This window comes from Cervus canadensis, chromosome 25 (assembly GCF_019320065.1).
Source record: "Cervus canadensis isolate Bull #8, Minnesota chromosome 25, ASM1932006v1, whole genome shotgun sequence".
Taxonomy (NCBI): Eukaryota; Metazoa; Chordata; class Mammalia; order Artiodactyla; family Cervidae; genus Cervus; species Cervus canadensis.
Window position 1 is genome coordinate 33,729,300 of NC_057410.1, and position 15,188 is coordinate 33,744,487.

Genomic DNA, 15,188 nt, shown 5'->3' on the forward strand with positions numbered 1-15,188 from the left:
TCCACCCAGCTACTTTTCTGTGTAACTCCTCTCCTTCTTCCCCCAAGTTTCTGTTCAAATATTATGTCAATAGATCACCTGCTTTGAAGCACCCCGTATAAAACGGCATCTTCCTATCACCCCCAGTCATCCTCTGTCCGTCTTACGTGGTTTATTTCTCTTGCACGGATTGCCACCTGACACATTTTCATTTTGGCATATTGGTTTGTAAGTCTTTCTTTTGTTCTTTGTTGAATTCTAAGAGACTAGAACAATGCCTTGTACAGCATAAGCACTGACTATTATTCATGGAATGAGTGAATACAGGCAGTCTGGAAGCTTTATCTTTCAACCTCACAAGGCAAGACTTATTTTTGGCACTGCTTCGGCTCTGGGATATTCTTTTTAAGAAATTAATAGTAGTCATGGAAACAATTTATTAAGTGCCTGTCATTTTCTGGTCACTTTTTTTGTATCACATTATTTTCTCTCTCGCTCTTTTTTTTTTGTCTCTGGGATTCAGGCCCCCAGGGCCTTTGTTCCTTAGCTTGCAAGGCCTATTTTGCCCATAGCCATTTCCCAGTCCTCTTCGGAAATGGCTGTAGGTCTGTTTCATACCTACCTACACACATTACAGGCATACATACTTCCAGATAGACATGACTAGAGATTTCATAGCTTTCATTTTAAAAGTTTGGTCAGTTATGCATCAGATAGTACCTATATTATTTTATCTTTACAGGAAATCTATGATAATAATTTTATCCCTGATTAAAAAATGAGTAAAAAGTAGCTCAGAGAGGTCTAACAATCTGGCCAGGGCCACACAACAAGTAAGAAGGGAAGCCATGACATCAAACCATATCTTCATGCCAAAGCCAAGGCTGATGCCATCTCATTAGATGAGCTCTCAGAAAAACAGCAAGCAAAGCAAGATGTTGCAGTGCTTACTGAGCAAAGCTCAGCCTCATGAGCAGTAGCTAAGGGCTAGTTTAGCTAACTAGCTAGCAAAGACCTGGCTTGGAATCCTAGCTCTGCCCCTGAAAAGAGTAAGGCATCAAGCCAGCTCTCTCTTTTGTCTCTCTAGCTCTAGTTTTAAAATCAACTTAATTGAGGTAAAATTAATATACACTAAAATATACCCATTTTAAGCATGCAGTTTTAATGAGTTTTGACAAATTTATGTACTTTGTAATCACTGGCACAATTAAGATATAAAACATTTTGTAAAAGATATAAAATATTTCCATCACTCCAAAAAGCTCCCTTGTGCCCCTTCACAGTCAAATTCTCACTCCCTACCTCCCTCCCCTCAAGGAATCAGGCAACTCATTCTATGCTTTGGGTCTTCAGAGATTAGTTTGTGTTTTCTAGAACTTCAGATAAATAGAATCAGGCAGTACACAGGGCTTTGTATTGCTGCTTATACTTGGCAAGATGTGTTTAGATTCATCCATGTTGTTGTGTGTACCAGAAGTTCATTTTTTAAATTGCTGAATGTGCTCTGTTGTATGAAATTTATTTATTCATTCTCCCGCTGATGGACATTTGATTGTTTCCAATTTAGGTTGTTAGGAATAAAGCTGCTGTAACTATTTATGTGCAAGGCTTTGTGTAAACATAAGTTTTTATTTCTCTCGGGTAGAGATTTAGGAATGGACTTACTAGGTTGTCCTTGTAAACATGGGAAGTTCGTGTTGAATTTTAGAAAAAACTGCCAAACTCTGTTCAAGCATAGTTGTTACCACTGAGACGTTCCCTAGCGTTGCGCTGCTCATTTGTAAAATGAAGATGTTTGATTAGATGATCTCTAAATTCCCTTCTGTTTTGTGATTCTAGGACCTGCTGTGCTAGGATTTTTACCTTTTCCTGTCTCAAGGTAGTATAATTTGTTATTCCTTCTTTTTTAAAAAATGTATCTTTTTTGTTTGTTTGGCTGTACTGTGTGGCTTCCAGGGTATTAGTTTCTCAACTAGGGATTGAACCTGTGTCCTCATCAGTGAAAGCGGAGTCCAGTGAAAGCACTGGATCACCAGGGAATTCCCTTCTTTCACATATCTTAATTTCTACAGATTTGTCTTGTACCTGTTAGTATTGTTGATGATGATAATGATAAGAGAAAGTTATCATTTTTTGATAAATTTATGTGTCAAGCATAAGGCTAAATGTTTTACCTAAATTTTTCTATCTAATCCTCACACTAAGCATTTTCAGTAGATAGCATTTTTATAATCTATCTTTGTGTTGAAGCAGCTAAAGATCAGAGAAGTTAAGTAATTTCCCCAAAATCAACAGCATTATTAAGTGGCAGAGTTGGGAAGCAAAATTAGGTCTGTCTTGATCACTTCTAAATTACTAATTTCTTAGCTTTTGCTCTGATGTCCTGGCTGATACTGCATCTTTTATATGACCCTAAGATCTACCTTGCACAATTCTGGACCTCCTTCACCTTCTCCGTGTTGTTTACCAGTTTTTCTTCCACACCCTGGCATGACATCAGTGTTCAATGATCCAGCAACTTTCCAGAAGGCACCAAAAAAAAAAAGTAGTTTAGAGTGAGGCAAACTTAAGATCATCTTACTTATGTCAGCTCCATTAAGTTTTCATTAACAGTCAGAATGGGGTTCCTTAAATCAGCATAATGCCAGTAAGCATTACTTTGAAAAAAGAAATGCTTAACCAATATGATATCCTGTCTACATTTTGTCTGAATCTAGAAAGCCCAGTCACTTCAAAGCATCATAGAGGTCATTGCTATTTTGCACTGGACAATTAGCATCATCCGTCTCATCAAGTGGTGAAATTACCATGTTAGCTCTTTGCAGATCAGAGTGTATTAGTGTCTCTTCATGCTTTTCTATGCAGTCATCATTAGGCATAACACGGACTCGGATACTGGATATTATCATTTAGATTAGTGAAGAATTGTGTGCATATACTAAGCATTTCCCTCTCAATTGTTTTTTCAGTATATGTAGGGCAAAAGCCAAAACTGTATCACTCTCATTCTTCACATGACCAAATAATGCTTAAGCTTCGCTATGTGGCTTGTGAGTAAACCATTTCAGACTTTCACATTATTTATAGTGCTTATCAAGTAATACCATTAAAAAAAAATCAAGAACATTTATTGACTTTAAAGAGTCCTGGTGGGACTTCTGAAATTGCTTTTCCTGAAGTGACCTCTGCTCTACGCTCTACCTAGAGACTTGAGGAGTTGACTCAAATCCCCACTCCCTCATGAATGTGTTTTGACTATTTTATTTTCACTGTTCTCAGTTTTTGAATTTCTAAATCATTTATAGTCACCTCTGGACATTTTAAAATTTAATTATGTGTTGTATTTTATCACTTATGTTTCACTTGTAGAGAGACATCGTGGAATCCAAGACAGAGTATGAACACTGAATTCAGACAAATATGGGCTTTTCCATTTAAAAATGATGTGACTCTGGGCAAACTCCATGTCTTCTATTGAACTCAACTGCCTCATCTTGAGAAGCAGATAGCACTGCTTACAAATTACGGTAATAACAGCTGTCTCATGAGGTCCGTGCAAACCTTAAATGACTTAATACATGGAAATGGGCATGTGGAAAAAGCCAAACAAATGGGAGCCCCCCACCCTTTTCCCCTGTGGAGATTTTAAACTCCCTGAGGTAGAACGAGGTCTTATGCCTCTGGACGTATTGCATCCATGTATTCATTTCATACAAACTTATTCAGCACTTAGCTTTGTACTAAGCGAAGAACTCAGGACCATGAACAGTCATGAACAAGCCAAGCTTCCCTTTCCTGTGGACTTATGATCTAGTAGATTATAGACCTATATAAATGTTCACCTGACTTATGATGGTTCAATGTAAGATTTTGTTGTTTTGATTTTTAAAATTTTATTTTTTAATTTATTTTTTACTTTAAGATGCTGTGAAAGCAAAATGCATTCAGTGGAAATGGTACTTGGAATTTTGATCTTTTCCCAGCCTAGCAGTATTTGGTACGAGGCTCTCTTGCAGCACTGGGCAGGAACAGGTTGCAGGTCGCAGTCAGCCCCACGGTCATGAGGGTGAACAGCTGATACACTGACAACCATCCTGGATCCAGATACCAAGTCTGTTGTTCACTTTCAGTACAGTATCCAATAAATTACATGAGTATTCAGCACTTTATTCTAAAATAGACTTTGTGTTAGATGATTCTGCCCAACTGAAGGCTCATGAAAGTGGTATGAGCACATAGGCTAAGCTCTGATATTCAGAAGGTGAAGTGCATTAAATGTAATTTTGATATATGATGTTTTCAACTTAGGGTGGCTTTAGCAGGATGTAACCTCCAACTCTTGCTGGAGTAGAGAAAAAACATATTTTTATGATGGTGCCTCTTCTCACTCACTTCATGTTTGTACTTCCATTTTTTTTTTAAAGCTGTTGTGGGGATTATATTTTGGCAACAGAGGGGGTGTCTTGTCCATTCACATTCAATCTTTCCTAGACAGAGTCTTCTTAGATTGTGGGGTGTCAAAGGGATCAGTTATACCCCAGCAAGTAGGTCATATTCAGGGGTCAGAGTCCCCCATTTTCTGGAGGATTTCTCAAAGGGGAAGATTACAAGTCTACAAGGGGAGGGTTACAAATCTGATGCCCTCCCAACACCACCCATACCCTTCCTGGGGTTGGGAGGGGAAATATTCCTCAAGTGTTCACCGTGGGTGAACTGCATTAGGTACCAAGAGGACTTCCCTGAAAGCTCAGTTGGTAAAGAATTCACCTCCAATGCAGGAGACCCTGGTTTGATTCCTGTGTCAGGAAGACCCCTTGGAGAAGGGATAGGCTACCCACTCCAGTATTCTTGGACTTCCCTTGTGGCTCAGCTGGTAAAGAATCTGCCTACAATGTGGGAGACCTGGGTTCGATCCCTGGGTTGGGAGAAGGGAAAGGCTACCCACTCCAGTATTCTGGCCTGAAGAATTCCATAGACTGTAAGAGTGACTTTACTTTTGTTACCAAGAATAATTTTGCATTGAAGAAACATATGATTTAGACAGGAAATCAACTTACATGCATTTAACTGAAAAGGTAAATTGTAACACAGAGCAAGATCATTTCAAGTAAGAGGAGGCCCAGAGCAACTAAAATTACTAGATAAAATATAAAATTCTTTCATAAAAGCATTGAAGATGTAACATGGGATGGCAAGGAATTATTTAAGAGCTCTGGTTTAGAGAGTTGAGCAGATCACTGCTTCAACTTTGAGGACATTTGCTGATCTAGTTTAAATTAAGCTGTCAAACACAGCTGTGGGTTTGAAGGGCTCAGTATGAAGGGGAACCAAAACACACCAAGTTCGCAGTCAGATCTGGTCACTGTCAGAGGCAATGTTGGGCAGATGGATCAGTAGAAGCTGAGTAAAGTCTGAGACTTAAGTTCAACCTAAGTAGAACACCTAGGTGCTTGTTGCAGGCAGAGAAGAAAATCTCAGTGTAAAGCCATGGACTAGACCAAGTGCTCAGACCAGAGCCAACAGGGTCAGCATGGAGAGTGGGAGGCAAAACGTGGACTTTTGGTTGGGGTTGGGTTTGAGCGGCTGGATCTTTTAAAGCCAATGGGCCGGGCTGAGCATCTCTAGGCATTCCTCATTTGACTGCGCTTCGTTTCACTGCACTTTAAAGACACTGCATTGTTTTTTTTATAAGTGGACGGTTCATGGCAACCCTGCGTCAGGCAAGCTGTCTGCACCACTTTTTTTCAATAGCATTTGCTCACTTTGTGTCTCTGTGTCACATTTTGGTAATTCTCACAATAGTTCAAGCTTTTTAATTTTAAGTCTTCAAGATTCCTCCATGTTTTAGCAGGTGTCAGAATTTCATTTCTTTCTAATGCTGAATTATATATATATATATGTGTATATATATGTATAAACACTTTCTTTATCCATCCATCAATGGACACTTGCATTGCATTGCTTTCATCTTTTGGTTGTGTATAATGTTACTATGAAGGGTACAAATAGAATATACAAATATCTGTTTGAGTGTCTACTTCAGATTCTTTGACGCATATATTCAGGAGTGGAGTTGTTGGATCATATGGTAATTCTGGGGCTTGCTTGGTGGCTCAGCGGTGAAGAATCTGCCTGCAATGTAGGAGACCTGGGTTCGATCCCTGGGTCAGGAAGATCCCCTGGAGGAGGGCATAGCAACCCACTCCAGTGTTCTTGCCTGGAGAATCCCATGAGCAGAGGAGTCTGGCAGGCTACAGTCCATAGGGTTTCAAAGAGCTGCACATGACTAAAGCAACAGCATGCAGCACACATGGTAATTGTATGTTTAATTTTTTGTTCAGTTCTGTTCAGTTCAGTAGATCATTCACGTCTGACTCTTTGCAACCCCATGGGCTGCAGCACCCCAGGCCTCCCTGTCCATTACCAACTCCCGGAGTTTACTCAAACTCATGTCCATTGAGTTAGTGATGCAATCCAACCATCTCATCCTCTGTCATCCCCTTCTCCTCCTGCCCTCAATCTTTCCCAGCATCAGGGTCTTTTCCAATGAGTCAGCTCTTCACATCAGGTGGCCAAAGTATTGGAGTTTCAGCTTCAACATCAGTTCTTCCAGTGAACATCCAGGACTGATCTCCTTTCGGATGGACTGGTTGGATCTCCTTGTAGTCCAAGGAACTCTCAAGAGTCTTCTCCAACACCACACTTTAAAAGCATCAATTCTTCGGCGCTCAGCTTTCTTTATAGTCCAACTCACATCCATATATGACTACTGGAAAAACCATAGCCTTGTCTAGATGGACAGTTGTTGGCAAAGTAACGTCTCTGCTTTTTAATGTGCTATCTAGGTTGATCATAACTTTCCTTCCAAAGAGTAAGTGTCTTTTAATTTCATAGGAACTGCCATATACCTAGAAATATTTTAGAATATTGATGCCTAGTGGGATCCAGTCCTCCAGATTTGTTTCTTTATCTTCCAAGTCATTTTAATGTGCACTCAAGATAGAGAACCACCGCCAGAGCCAACAGTGAGGTTTCAGCTTCCTCTTCTCTGATCAAGTTTTTCCATCGTTATCGTATTTGTGATGGTGCTTTGTGATCAGTGATCTTTAATGTTTATACTATGGCTCACTGAAGGCTCAAATGATGGTTATCATTTTTTAGCAGTAAAATATTTTAAAATTAAGGTATGTGCATTAATTATAATAAAATACAATTAAAAATACATAAAGGTATGTATTTTTAAGATATAATGCTTTATATACTTAACAGACTACTGTACAGTATATACATAAATTTTATGTGCACTAGGAAATCAAAACGTTCGTGTGACTCGCTCTACTGTGATATTCACATTATTGTAGTTTTCTGGAACTAAACCTGCAATATTTCTGAGGCATGTCTGTAATATGAAACAATAATGAAGGAAAAGACTTTTCAGCATGTGAGGTTTGTATTATCAGCAATGTTTGATGAAATGTTAACATTTGGTCCCCATTTTATTCCCTTTCCCCAATTCCAGCTATATTAAAGAGTTAAATGTAAAATGTCCACTTATTATCACAAAAAAGAAAAACTTCAAAGAAATATGTTATCATGTATTTCTGGAATAGTGAAGATTTTCTACATTTAAAAGCAATGGTAACTATCAAGAAGAAAATATTAAGAGAAGTAATTCTACTAAAAGCAAAAAACCTTACATTTAAAAGCAAAACAAAATATTGGTAATATATTTGCAGTAAATATAGCCAAGGGTTAATATTTTAAAACAAAAAGAATATACTAAATCTAAATAAAATCCTAAGATCCCAATAGGTAGTAAACATGAAGAGATATTAATAAAAAAACATAACTAGATAAACTAAAGGATATGTTAACATTGATATTTGTTGTTGTTATGTCTGACTCTTTGCAACCCCATGAACTGCAGTGTAACAGACTTCCCTGTCCTTCACCGTATCTGAGAGTTTGCTCAAACTCATTCCCATTGAGTCAGTGATGCCATCCAATCATTTTATCCTTTGTCACCCACTTCTCCTCTTGCCCTAAGTCTTTCCCAGCATCAGGGTCTTTTCCAATGAGTCGACTCTTTACATCAGTGTTGGAGCTTCAGCATCAGTCCCTCCAATGAATATTCAGGGCTGATTTCCTTTAGGATTGACTGGCTTGATCTCCTTGTTGTCCAAGGGAATCTTAAGAGTGTTCTCCAGCATCACCATTCGAAAGCATCAGTTCTTCAGTGCTCAGCCCTCTTTATGGTCCAGCTCTCACATCTGTACATGACCACTGGAAAAACCACGTGTGTGCCTAGTAGCTCATTTGTGCTCAACTCTTTGCAACCCCGTGGATTATAGCCCACCAGGCTCCTGGGTCCATGGAATTCTCCAGGCAAGAATATTGGAGTGGGTTGCTATTCCCATCTCCAGAGGATCTTCCCCACCCAGGGACTGACCTGGGTCTCCTGCACTGCAGGCAGATTCTTTACCGTGGGACCCACCAGGAAAAACCGTAGCTTTGACTACAATGGACCTTTGTCAGCAAAGTGATATATCTGTTTTTTAATATGCTGTCTAGGTTTGTCATAAGTATTATCTAATATCTAATATTAGATAATATTTATTGAATATTTATTATATGCTAGATGCCATGTTATGTACTTTGCCCATATTATTTTATTTAGTCTCCACAAACCTTTAAACTAGGTTCTATTAAGACCCTAGGTTTATAGATGAGTAAGTAGCAGGAGAGGTTAGGTGGCTTTGTGGCTGAGTTTTCCCTCTCAATTCTTTTTTGTATTTATCATATTTGTGTGTGTGCTCAGTTGCTAAGTCATGTCCAACTCTTTGAGGCCCTGTGGACTGTAACCTGCCAAGCTCCTCTGTCCATGGGATTTCCCAGATAAGAATACTGGAGAGGTTGCCATTTCCTTTTCTAGATCTTCCTGACCCAGGGATTGAATCTGAGTCTCCTGCTTGGCAAGCAGATTCTTTACCACTGAGTCACCAGGAAAGCCCTTATTGGAATTAGCCTGTTGTTATTCTCATTATCTTTATCAATAAGTATTTCTTGTGTATTATGCACACATGCATGCTAAGTCGCTTCAGTCATGTCCAACTCTTTGCGACCCTGTGGACTATAACTCACCAGGTTCCTCTGTCCTTGGGATTCTCCAGGCAAGAATACTGGAGTGGGTTGCCATGTCCTCCTCCAGGGGATCTTCCCAACCCAGGGATTGAACCAGCATCTCTTGAATCTCCTGCATTGGCAGGCAGGTTCCTGGCAGGCTACAGTTCATGGGATTGCAAGAATCGGACACAACTTAGCACTATCTTTCTTTTCTTTCTTTACCACTAGCACAACCTGGGAAGTCCCATTGTTTATTATAATCTATAGAAATAGTGTCAGACTCATTTCATTTTACAGTATTACCTTTAGCAGATTCTAGCATATTCAAGTTATCTAATCTAGGGATACTATGAACCAATAAAATAGGTACTTCAAATTATTGAATTAGAATACAATATTATATAAAATTCAAGCTTTTCTATGTAATTTATAGGATCTGATTTTAAAAAGCTACATGATTTTAGGATTACAATCTTAAATTTCTCTTGGAACCTTAGGCAAAAAACTTGGGAAAAATTTTTAGAGAGGTAGTGACAAGAGAAAATTTATTTTTTGGTCTGTGTAGGGTATTTTTGTTTGTTTAATTGTTTTGCTTTGCTTTTGGTCTATACTTGTCAATTTTAAAGCCTCCACCCTTTAAAAAATTACCCTTCTTTTTAACTTCTAAAGGCCAAGAGTTTAATTTTCAATTAGCTTTATAGAAGTCCATATGCATTGCATAGATTTAGTAAATATACTTGACAGATGATAATTTCAGAAAATTTTGTTTATTTAAGCTGACAAAAAAAAAAAAGACTTGCAAACCAATTGATTCCAACATCTGTCATGTTTGGACAGAGTGTTTAAACCACAGTTTGAATGTAAATTGAGTTTTGGCTGGCAAACAGGTTCATATTTCAGAAATGGTTTACCTCAAGAACATTTTGAGGATAAATGTTTTTTACCTTTTCCAAACGTTTATGCTAATTCAAGCACGGATGAGTTTAAAGGCAGAGGAGAAAGTTCTTGGCGAGGGAGGGATTAAAGACAGTGGTGAGAAGATTGTACCACTATTATCCCAGCATGAAGATGTGCATAGTTGGGTTCTCTTTTCCCTTCTTAACTCTTATCAAACCAGTCAACCAGTCTTATAAATTCACTGTCTACAGTGGCTCTCCATTGGTTCCTTTCTTCCCTCATTTACATTGCTAGTATCCCAATTTAGTGCCCAATCCCTTACTCCTAGGCTATTAAAATAACTTAATATTTCATTTCCTTGATTCTGGTTTCTCCTACCTTCATTCTGTCTCACTCAGGGCACCAGACACGCTTTCTTAAAGGACAGCCTTCCCCATCGTGCTCTCCCACACAGAGTTTTTATTACTTTCTTTAAGTTTGAATTTCTTAGCCGATACTGCAAATTTCTACACCTAATTGGTGATGCCACATATTTGGTCTAATTTGCCTGCTTTTCAGGTGTTTCCAGCAGTCTGAGATGGTGAGACGTTCCCACTTCCTGCCTCTTACTACTCTCCAAGCATATTTTACACAATCCTGGCTGCATGTTTTTGTTCAGGTAATTATCCATTTTCTCAAATTTGGTTTTCCATTTTAATAATATATTTTAGGAAGGTAGAGAGGTTGTATAAAGTTTGTCTAGATTCCTGAGCCTAGGTGTTGCATCTTCCTTCTTTTTTAAATAGACTATTTTTCAGGGAAGTTTTATGTTTATAGCAAAATTGAGTGGAAAGTACACAGAGTTCCCATACAACCCTTCCTCCCACACATGCACAAACTTTCCTACTATAAACACCCCAAATCAGAGCCGTGCACTTGTCACAGCTGATAAACCTATATCAAAATTATCCAAAATCGTCATTTACATCACGGTTCATTCACTCTTAGTGTTGAACATTCTTTGGGTTTGGACCCATGTATGACAGCATCTATCTTCCATTTTAATATCACACAGAACAATTTCACTGCCCTAAGATTCCTCTGTGCTTTTCTTTTTTAAAGTAACTTTGACTTCTAGCCTCTTCTCTAAAATAAGTTATTTATTTATTTATTGACTGTGCTGGGTCTTTGTTGCTGTGTACAGGCTTCTCATTGCACTGAAAACTACATTATTTAGCTGTGTTAGAGAATACACAAGGCAAAGAAACTGCTTTAAACATGAAACTTGAAAAAATGACAATGCCAGGGGAAAACATCTTTGCATTATTCCCCTCTTATGAGCACATGAACAAATCTGATTTGTAATATGAGCAGCAGACTCTTTGAATGAGGAAAAAGATTAATATGTGCAAATGCGTGATGTATGATACAAAAAAGAATGGAAAAGCCACATGCTTGTTCTAATAAATTAAAGAGCCAGCATAAAATAAGAGGTGTTTTTGATCATCTCAGTCCAGAAAGAGACAAGAGCAATTCTCAAATAAGGTTTCATTTAGCCTTTCTACATCCATATACATTGTACCTCAATTTTTATAAAGTACACATAAAGAGTAGAGCCCAAAATTGGCAATTAAATATCCAACATTTACTTATTTGCTCATCTGGGTTGCTTTATAATGGTCTGTTGTTTTGACGCCTGATAAAAAAAACCTCTAAGTTTAGCGAAACTTGGCAAATACACTTACAAGATTGGGAGTTAGACTGGATTTGAATGTAGGCTTGGGAAGTTGATATGCTTGAGCCTCAACTTCACATGAAAATATTTAGAGATTTTGCTGGATTCATTAGTAAATAGAGGTAGAATAGCTAGCACAGAACTCAACATTCAATAGTGGATGGGGATAAAGCTTATTGAGAGGACAATGTGGTGGAAATAACCTAGACTGGGGATCTGCATGAATTTTATCTGGTCCTGATTGGAGGATTGACTTTTGAGGGATATTTGTGTCATCTTTCCCACCTTCAATTTCCTCGTCTCTAAAATGAGAAAACTGGACTAGATCAGCTGGTTAAACATTTTTATAGTAACCCAACCCTTTGTGTAAATGAAGTCCTAAACAAAAGGTCAGTGTTTGGAAAATGATAAAAGCAGAGCTGGTAGGGTTAAACCTAGCAAATGGAGCTGGAGCCAACCCCTCGACCTCCCCTCTCACCACCTCCCAGAACTGCCCAGGCACCTCCTATGACGTCTTGGACTCAGCAGAGCCTGGGAATAGATGATTGCCGAGATGCTCTGGACAGGTCTTTCTGCTCTGTGGATGTGTCTACAGTATAATGGCTTGATGATTTTTTTTATTAAACCAACAGTGTATTGTGTCTCTCTCAGAAAGAGCCCAGACAGTATTCTTTATAACAAGAATGATGGAATGCTGCAGTCTATCTTAACAATTAAATATGCTTAGTGACCATTGCTCAAAACTCATTAAAGAATGAACCAAAATGCCATAAGAGTGTGACTTGGTGACTCAGACAAGAAAGAATCTGCCTGCAATGTGGGAGACCTGGTTTAATCCCTGGGTTGGGAAGATCCCCTGGAGAAAGAAATGGCTAACCACTCCAGTATTCTTGCCTGGAGAATTGCATGGACAGAGGAGCCTGGTGGGCTAGTCTGTGAGGTCACAAAGAGTCAGACACAACTAACACTTTCACTTCATTTTCGTATCTCCAATCAGTCCCATACAACCATAGCTATCATAACTGGCAAAGTGGAGACAGTGTATGTATTTTTAACCTGTCACTTGATTTCCATCAGAGAGATGTTATCAACTCCATACAGGTCAAGGCAGAATTCCCAAAGTGAATAAGGTTAATTATTAAAGTTTTTGTGGAATATCCTCAATTCTAATCAGATTTAATTAACTGGATACTAGAGAGTGAAAAAGTTGGCTTAAAACTCAACATTCAGAAAACTAAGATCATGGCATCTGGTCCCATCACTTTGTGGCAAATAGATGGGGAAACAAGGGAAACAGTGAGAGGCTTTATTTTCTTGGGCTCCAAAATCACTGCAGGTGATGATTGCAGCCGTGAAATTAAAAGACGCTTGCTCCTTGGAAGAAAAGCTATAACCAACCTAGACAGCATATTAAAAAGCAAAGACATTACTTTGCCAACAAAGGTCTGTCTAGTCAAAGCTATGGTTTTTCCAGTAGTCATGTATGGATGTGGAATTTGGACTCTAAAGTAAGCTGAAAGCTGAAAAATTGATGCTTTTGAACTGTGGTGTTAGAGAAGACTCTTGAGAGTCTCTTGGACTGCAAGGAGATCCAACCAGTCTACCCTAAAGGAAATCAGTCCTGGATATTCGTTGGAAGGACTGATGCTGAAGCTGAAACTCCAATACTTTGGCCACCTCTTGCAAAGAACCGACTCATTGGAAAAGACCTTGATGCTGGGAAGATAGAAGGCAGGAGGAAAAGGGGATGACAGAGGATGAGATGGTTGGATGGCATCACCAACACGATGGACATGAGATTGAGCAAGCTCCGGGAGTTGGTGATGGACAGGGAAGCCTGGGGTGCTGCAGTCCATGGGGTTGCAAAGAGTCAGACATGACCAAGTGACTGAACTGAGCTGAGATTCTACTCTCACTTTATCTTCAAATTCCCCTTTATAGGAGGGGCCATTACAGTCATTTTACAGATGTGGAAAATGTAACTTCATCTTCAAAGAGATCTGAAATCACATAGGCTATTAAGTGGCAAGGCCAGTATGCAAGCCTAGTTTTCTTGAGACCATGTTCAGTCCTCTTTTTATAAGTCATAAAAGCCAGGGAAGATACAGACAGAAAGATGTAAATGCTTTCCTTTACCAAGAGTGTGTTTTTCCTAATCTGCTTGAGAATCCTAAGTATTTCAGAGACCCTCTCTGAATCATCTGATGACACAGAGTTTATAAGGATTCAGGTCTATCTGGAATTTTCAAAGGCATGATGGGTAAATAGTCTTTATGTTTCAAATTGTAGTGCAAACATTTCCATCCTGATATTAATATTTATGGATTTTTTTTTGAGTTTCAATGAATAGTTCTCCTGATAATTCCCAAATCTTCAGAAAAACCTTGCTTTCATAAGTAACAAATTGTGTTATTATCCACATCTGTTCTCATTTTCTATAGGCTTAAAAAGTCCCTATTTATTATGGGAGCCAAAAGAAATCACTCTTCACCAGTGTCTATCGAATTCTGGCTCATTTTCTCACTTAATTCTTTATTTGCCAATGAAATGCTTATCCAAAATAAATAAGGGACCTACTAAACTGCAGTGATTAACTTGCAATGAGTCTCAGATTCCATTCACTTACGGAAATGGAATAAAATCCAACACTTTAGTTATACTGTTGTGATGTCAGTGGCCCAATTAGGCTGTTAGAACTGCAGGAGTTACTACCTTAATATCACATTAGCACATCATTAACTTGAACCATACCAAAGCAGTATGAAAATGAACAATTTTCATTTTTTAAAAGAGACAATATGAACTTTTCCTGCTGCTTAAATTTGTTTCACGTGTCTATTGGGATGGGGGTGGTAACAGAGGATATGTAGAGTGCAGTTACATTTTAAATTAATAACAAGTTGCTCTTGAAAAGTGTGTATATTTAGAAATTAAATCTAGGGTATATTTTTAAAATGAAAAATTAGATGAATCCTTATATATTAAATTTTTTGGTATGCCTTTGTCTGTATAATTTTGTATAGCTTTGTTAGCTGCCTGAAAATCTTTTCTGGATCAAGATGGGTTAGAAATAAGCAAGTAAGCAGATACATGAAACACTATCTTTTCTATTTCCAAATTATACCTATTGACTGAAGCTCTAAAGAAATATTTTGAATGGATGATTGCTATTATCTATGTGGCCAAATTATTATTATTTTTTAATTTGACACACATATCCCATTTTATTTTTATTATAATTTCAAATTGTAAAGTACTTTACAATTTCTAGGTGATACAGTGGTAAAGAATCTGTCTACCAATGCAGGAGACTCAAGTTCAATTCCTGGGTTGGGAAGATACCCTGGAGGAGGAAATGGCAACCCACTCCAGTATTCTTGCCTGGAAGATTCCATGGACAGAGGATCCTGGCAGGCTATAGTCCATGGGTTCGGAAAGAGTCAGACACAACTGAGCATACATGCACTTACAATTT